We start from the raw sequence: 7739 nt of genomic DNA, 5'->3' as shown, positions 1-7739 counted from the left end.
GTTGAATAGAGAATTGTATTCCATGGTGATGTGCGAGGTCGCATAGGTACATTATGGTTAGATCATAGCAAACTAGCATGGCTGGATGATGAGGATGGAAATGTTTTGTAGATTTTTAGAGGTGATACATTGAACACGTCATAAATCATAAAATAAAAGATAGATTTCTGAACCACATTATATCCTTTTTGTAGTATTTTATTTCTTTTTTTTTCATTGTATTATATTAGCACTGACAACATGATTAAGCACATACACAATATCTGAAAGGAGACTTCATCATGTATCCACCACCCTTTGAATGTTGGTGGATTATAATAGAGACTTACTTTAAAATGAAGTTTAATGTTTTAAAATTGATACAGTAGGAAGAGAGAATCATGCATGACAAAGACAAGTCAATAGTCAAACTTAGTTGGAGGTCAATAGTCAAGACTCAGTGGAAGTCAAAGAGTCAACATAGATCTCATTAGCTTGATTCGAGAACCTTAGTTCCTCCATTCGTCGACGCAACCACCCAACTCCAGAGGAGACTACTCGTTTCCTTCATCAACTCAGCCACTCTGACTCCAGAGGACATAACCTTCTCGCTTGCTTCATCGACTCAACCACTCTGACTCTAGAGGACATAACCTCCTCGACTCCATCGACTCGACCACCCCAGCTCTAGAGGACACAACCTTCTCGACTCAACCACCTCGATCCCAAAGGACACAGCCTTCTCGACTCCTTCATCAACTTGATCACCATGATCCTAGATGATGCAAACTTCATGATTCCTTCACAACCTAATCATCCTACAGAAGTCTATTGACGAATATTATGAATATTTCTAACGTAACACCACAAGCGAGCGTAGAAACAATTATATAAATGTCAGACTTGGTCCCCTAAATACTCTCCTACATACACATAGCATGCAATGAATAAAGGAGCAGGTAACGACTGTCGAATCTGATTTTCTAGGGTTACAGACATGGAGATACTTTTTTAGACAAATATATAAATCCTGAGAAAGACACGCAAGAAAAGGAAAATTCTATTTTTCCGTTCTTCTTATTCCTCCATTACTCTACTGTTTTCACTTTTCCTAAACAGCTATCCTAACTTGAGCATCGAAATGGCCACGCCAAACTCCCTCGACGCTCATCTTAATTCTCATCGAAGTATTGCAAGTCTCTTTGATGTCTTCCATCTCTTCAAGACTTTCAACATCGTCACCTTCACTATTCTATGTTGCTAACTCATCAGACTGTGATCTCATATAAGAACAAAGATGTTGAAAGTGGATGAATACAAGAAATCATAATGAGGTGAAAACTTTAATGAAGATCAATGATCAATTATGGAGTGCATAATAAATGATGAAGATGACGGATCACCATCTTGTGAAGGTTTAATCTCCTCTATTAGTGATTCCATTTTCAATTACTATGCACCTGTGCTGTTGCACATAAAGAAGAGAATTCAAGACCAACAACACCAAGCCACGAAGAAATAACCAAAAAGGAGATCATACGAAAAACATGAAACTGTAGTTGGCGATTCAACAATGAAATGGAATTTAGAAAAAAAAAAACCACATGAAAATCGTCAATGATGAAGCACCATTTTCAATCAACCAACTAGAAAAATGATATGCAGAGGTTTTCTGAAGTAGCAAATAGCAAGGACTAACAATCAATTCTGTAACTAGTTCCTTGATCTTTGTTTGAGAACAATGGAGAAGATCTAAGTGGTACCTTGAAGAAAAGAAACTCTCGGAACACTTGGCATGTCATGGTGTGAAGAGGAGAGGATACTCGACAACAGTTGCTCCTGCTTTGCTGTATATCGAGGAAACAAATGAAAACCAAGGAATTAGGAAATATGAACACTATCCACAAGGTGCGGCCAGCACACTTTGGATATAGTTAGTTGAAGCTTGGTGAACAGCTCCATCTCCATTGTAAGTAGTTTTCCACAGAAGTGCTCATGGTACTGCTAACTGAATTTGTGTCGTCCTCAACATCAAGCAGTGCAAGAGTAAGATGGGAGCGGATGTCAGATTCTAGGTTAAAAATTTCATCGTCAGCTGCATCAGAATGAGAGCTGACTTCTGACCTTGCCCATTTAACGGCATCATCATCTCCACGTAGTAGTTTCAGGACCTGGAATCACGTAAGTTTGCAACATAAGCTAAGTTGCATGATTTTTAAATCAATAAAAAATAATAGATAATCTAGTACACACAGGTTCGATAGGGCTTCACTGACCATACTACCTTTGTGAATTCTACTTAAAAAAACCTTTCCAAGTCCAAATACCCTTAACATCACCAAGAATATATATCTATCATTATTTATAGATATAGACACACATAAATTTTTCATGAACTCTGACCAGGAAAAAACATCTTACTAGGGATATTTGAGGTCGTGCACCATGTTGCCGCCTTACACAAAGCGAAGCAGCTAAGATCATCCTTTCCACTTGAGCACTATCGAATTCATTTTTTAAGCATGGATCTATTAGCTTCTTAACATCTCCATCTTGTAAGATTGGCTTTGCCTGCAATTATACAGGGTAAATTACCCGAAAAGCCTTGAATGGCCTCTAATAAGTTTAACAAAGGCAAGCTTTATAATTCTCAAGATGCCAATGCTCTAGTCCAGACAATACTTTAAACTCTTGAAAATTATCAAGTTATTTTATAAAAACGTCCAGCTGACTGCCTTTAGATTTGAATACATTACAAATAGAAAAAACAATCAAAGCTTACCCACAAGACAAGGCTCTCTTGATCATTAGGACAACCAGCACTGATGGGCTTCCTCCCTGTAAGGAGCTCGAGAAGCACAACTCCATATGCATAGACATCAATTTTTTCATTAACTTTCCCAAACAAAATGTATTCAGGAGCTAAGTACCTGTCATTGAAGTGCTAGGTTAGATTGTTGTACTTAAAATCTCAAAAATAAATCAATGGAAAGAGAAAACCATGCCCGAAAGTTCCTGCGACATCATCACAAATTGGTTGTGATGTTGAAGATGATGCCCATTTTGCCAATCCAAAGTCTGATAACTGAAATATTCAGGAAAAAATTTGTTATGCATATGGAACTACAGATACTGTAGAAGACTGATAGAGGAAATAATGAATACCTGTGGCTCAAAATCCTCGGTGACAAGGATGTTCGAAGATTTCACATCCCTATGAATCACAGGTTCAATACCACCACTACCATGTAAATAATCAAGTGCCTCTGCAACACCTACTACCACCTTGTATCTTTCAGTCCAACTGAGGACATGTTCGCCTGCATTCTCACCTAGACAGTTGGTTAGGGTACACATTACTCAGATAAAGAAAAGGAAATAAAAAATAGAAACTAGCAAAATCACAGGTGCAAATAGCTTACCATGAAGGAGATCCTCCAAGCTACCATGTGATACGTAGTCGTAGACCAACATCAGGCCATTATTCTCAAAGCAAAACCCAAACAATGAGACAATGTTCTTGTGATTCAAAGTGGTGATGATCTCAATCTCTGAAACAAACTCCTTTAATGCATCTTCAGATGGTTTCAAGATCTTTACAGCTAATTCTTTGCCATCTGAAAGATAGCCTTTGTAGACACTGCTGCTACCACCCTTCCCAATCAAATTCTCTGCATTGCACATTGAACTAAGATTAAAAATGTTCAGATGATTACAAGCTGCAATGCATTACAAACTTAGGGAAGCAAACCTTGGGAGAAGTTAGATGTTGCCTGCACAAGATCCTCGTGGTTGAATAATCTACAAATAGATGAATATTTCTCCTTAAGAAACTCCAATTCTTCAAGCAACCTACCTTCAGCGTCAATGAGAAGACAACGGGATGGTGGTGAATCACCTTGAACCTGAACAGTTTCATCATTTTTTCCTTCAAGGTGGACTCTTAAATCTCTATCTAACTTCTTCCACTTACAATCTGGATGCACAGAAGTTTGTCGACTTGGTAACCGCTTTGCCCATCGGAAGATTAAGACAGACCTTCTAAGTGAAGACCAACCATGCCGGGCTTCCCGTAAATCTTTAGCCACAGTGGGAGTAGAGTTGCTTGGGAAAACTTCAGATTTACTTGATGGAACAACGGCCAATTGTCCTCTATTCTTCAACTCATTTGAAGGAGCAGTATCATTTTCAGGTGAGCGGATCAAACAACTATTTTTAGGTGATATACCAGCGGTGGATAAATTTTTCTCAGCAGAAGCTCTACAACCATGCAACTCAATTGGAACGCATGGAGGGTCGGAGTCTATTTCAATCAATCTCTTCGGCCCTACCATCGGGAGGAGACAGAATAATTCGTTGTGCTCACCACGGTTAATCTTACTTGGTTTGCCCGACTTTTTCTGAGCCTTACTGTTCTCTGTTCACAGTATTAAACTACGTAAATTACAGAAAATAAAAGGGAGATGAAAGAACAGAAAGCGAGACTACAAGATTCCCAGCAAAAGACTAACCTGTTGCTTCTCTCTGGAAAACAATCTTCCCTTCGCTCAGTGCAACCACAGAGCAATCGCTTTGCAGCTTTTTCGCACAAAATTTAGCAACAGAGATGGAAGAAGATCTACAGAGGTCAAACCAACTCAAGCGAGTAAATGCTAGGACAAAGAAAGATGCAAGACATTGAACTACTAGAAACCACTACGACTCACCCCACGGCGTGGCTGTTCTTGTTGACCCCAAGAATGAGCATCGACGCAGCAAAAGCTTTCGCTTCGCTCACCAAAACCTTCCGGATCGACGAGCCTTTACAAATTTTCAGCTTGAGGTCGATCTGCCAAAGAAATGGATCAGAAACGAAAGCCAACCAGGGGAAATCCCAATTTTGAGGAAAAGACTACGATTTCGAGGCAGAAGAGAAGCGAACCTGCTTCAGATTGCAGAAGCCCTCGTAGACCGCGAGCATGGCGTCGAGTTCCTTGGCGAGCGAGAACATAGCAGCCGGCTGATCTTCAGGATCCTTGGCGGAGTACAGGACGTGGAGAGCGACAACACGGTCGCCGGTGGCAGCCGCCTTTACAAGCGCCCAAGTGAGGAGTTCCCTGCTCTGCGAGTCCGTCCTGACACCAACCACCACCGTCTTCCCCACTCCGCCTCCATCATCCTCCCCTGTCTTCTGCTCCTGCTCAAAGGCCTCCCCTTTCTTGCTCATCTTCCTCTTTGCAGCTTCTTCGATGGCCATCCTCGTGGTCTAGGTCTTGCGCAATCTCTTCCGTCCTCTGTCGGTGATTTTGATCTCTCTCCGCTTCCGCTCTGGGGATCTCGCTTCGCCTGTTTCAGCGTCCTCAGTGTGGAGTGGAAGCAGAGTGGGAGATGGCAAAATCCCAACTCTTTCGCCAGGAATCCTTGATCTCGATGAGACCCTCCATTGTTTTACCAGCCCTCTACTTCACTGGTTCCTGCCTGAATCATGAACACGCAGAAAAGAACCGGAAATAACAAGGATTAAAGCAAATCACAATAAATAATAATAATTATTATTATTCTTCATTAGTGAGAATTTAATGATGATGGTAATTATAAAAATATATGATTTGATAATAAATGGATAAAAATTGAAAAGGAAGTTCTTTAGTATCAAAAGGTCATTTTATGTCAGAAAATTGTTAAAGTAATTTATTTTATTTTCACCCTCGAATTATCCTTATTCTAATAATGCTGCTAAAACTATTTCTAACACTCTTATATTAAAATATTAATTTTTAACTTTGTTAAAATTATTGCAACTTTATTTCAGTATTGTTATAATAATTTTTATACATCCAAAACTACTATAAATATTTTAGCTAAAATTATGATATATTATAATAATTTTGAATAAAATTGTTACCGGTATTAGTTTTAAATAAAATTATTACAATAATATTAAAACAATATTTTAAAATAAAAAATAAGATAAAGAACTTTTTAATATTTTCAAAAAAGGATGTTAAAGGGTTGTTTTGTTTTTACCAATAATAAATATGGGTAAAAAAAATCAAAATAATCCATACCATGAAAGAGATAATTTATATCAAATTTTGATTAGTATGATAATAAGAGTTAGGACACTCTATATTGTTGTTTATCAAATTCATCCTTCTAAATTTCTTACATTTTCATTCATATAAAAGAACTAAACTGATTATGCGTCTAACAAGTGCATCCAATCAGCCTTAATACTTCCATAAATCTAAAAGGAATATAATCATAAAAAAAATTTTTAAAAATCCAAATGATATAAACCTTATCATAAATGTTTAAAAATTATCTCATAAATTTAAAAATATTTTAATAAGTTACTTAAAATTCTTTTTAAAAAATAATTTTAACAAAATTAGTTATATGATAGTTTTGTAATTTTGAAAATTACTACAAGACTACTATACAATCTTATAGTAATATCAAAATTATTACATAATATTTTAACAATTTTATCCAAAACTATTACTTAAGTTACTTTTGAATGTTTTAATTGGTTTGCAAGCAAGTCCGAGTAGATTCTAATAATAACGTTGAATATTAAAAATGAATAAGAAATAATTATTTAATCATTTTTATTAGAACATGTGCAAGCAAGGGTGAATAGTTCTAATGACTTCATTTTGATATTGAGTACTCGTCGTTTGAATGCGCAGTAAAAATTTAATATAAATTTTACCCCTAGTGTAACACGCTAACAAAATCAATTTTATAATTGGTTCACTATCTCAAGACTTAGTACTAATGATTATCTCACTATCCTTCTCTTTTTTGAATATCTTTTTGAAACAAAGACGCCTCTTATAATAAGTTTTTACAACAATACAACAAGAATACACTTTATAAGAATTTTTACTTGACTTCTCTTTTATTGCTTTGGCAAGGGCAAAGCCATGTATAATTATATCCGGGCTTCATTCCCAGGACCTAACTTGAGGTTTTTAATTTTTTTTATTATTGACCACATCAATCTCATACGTTATTCAATTATTTTTACTATTCCCTATTGTTAGCCCAGGGATTTTTTTTGTTATTTTTAGTTACAAATTTTTTAGCCCGGACATATTATAAACTATGGCTCCATCATTGCACTTTGGAATATTTCTTAATAGTGGGAAATGCAGTAGCACGTTCTCTTCAACTTCTTCAGAATTGACGTCGAAAATCTCCTTGAAATTCTTCTTTTATAGTCTATAAGTCAGGATTGATTTCCACCTATCAATTGACTAATCTTACCCATTAATGGATTGATCCACTATAAATTTGAACGTTACTCTAACCTATCAACTTAACAGCTCTATCCATCTTAACATTAGTTGATTGTTACCTAATTAGTCAAATCTCACAGTCGAATCAATTTTGCTTCTGTTCAATTCTCGATCGACATCAATCAACTGATACCCATCATCAATCGACTGATATCATCAGTCGAGTTTTCTAATTGATTTTTAAAGTTTTTATTCGATGTTATAGTGTCATCAGTCGATTGATGCTATCAATCGAGTTTTCTAGTCGATTTTTGAAGTTTTTATACGTTGTAAAGTGTTATCAGTCAACTATAATGTAGCAATTTATTATAGCAAATCACTATTCATGATTACTGTTAAGCATTACTATAGTAGTATTATAGCAACCCTATTTTTGAAGTTTTACGCTTATTAGTCAATCGATACACTCTATCAATCAACAAGTACTCTTGTTTCAACCTTACCAAATTAAAGTCGAATTATAGTCTTGTTCGATAT

At 36.3% G+C, this 7739-nt stretch overlaps 1 pseudogene; it reads right to left on the bottom strand.

Annotated features, from left to right (window-relative positions):
• Positions 1–1637: 1637 nt before the first annotated feature.
• LOC141834798 (protein kinase STUNTED-like) lies at positions 1638–5397 on the bottom strand (annotated as a pseudogene).
• Between the last annotated feature and the right edge of the window lie 2342 nt (positions 5398–7739).

This window comes from Curcuma longa, chromosome 9, assembly GCF_044706935.1.
Source record: "Curcuma longa cultivar G26 ecotype Majalengka, Jawa Barat chromosome 9, ITB_CL_G26_1.1, whole genome shotgun sequence".
NCBI classification, from domain to species: Eukaryota; Viridiplantae; Streptophyta; class Magnoliopsida; order Zingiberales; family Zingiberaceae; genus Curcuma; species Curcuma longa.
This window is presented reverse-complemented; position numbering and strand designations above follow the sequence as displayed.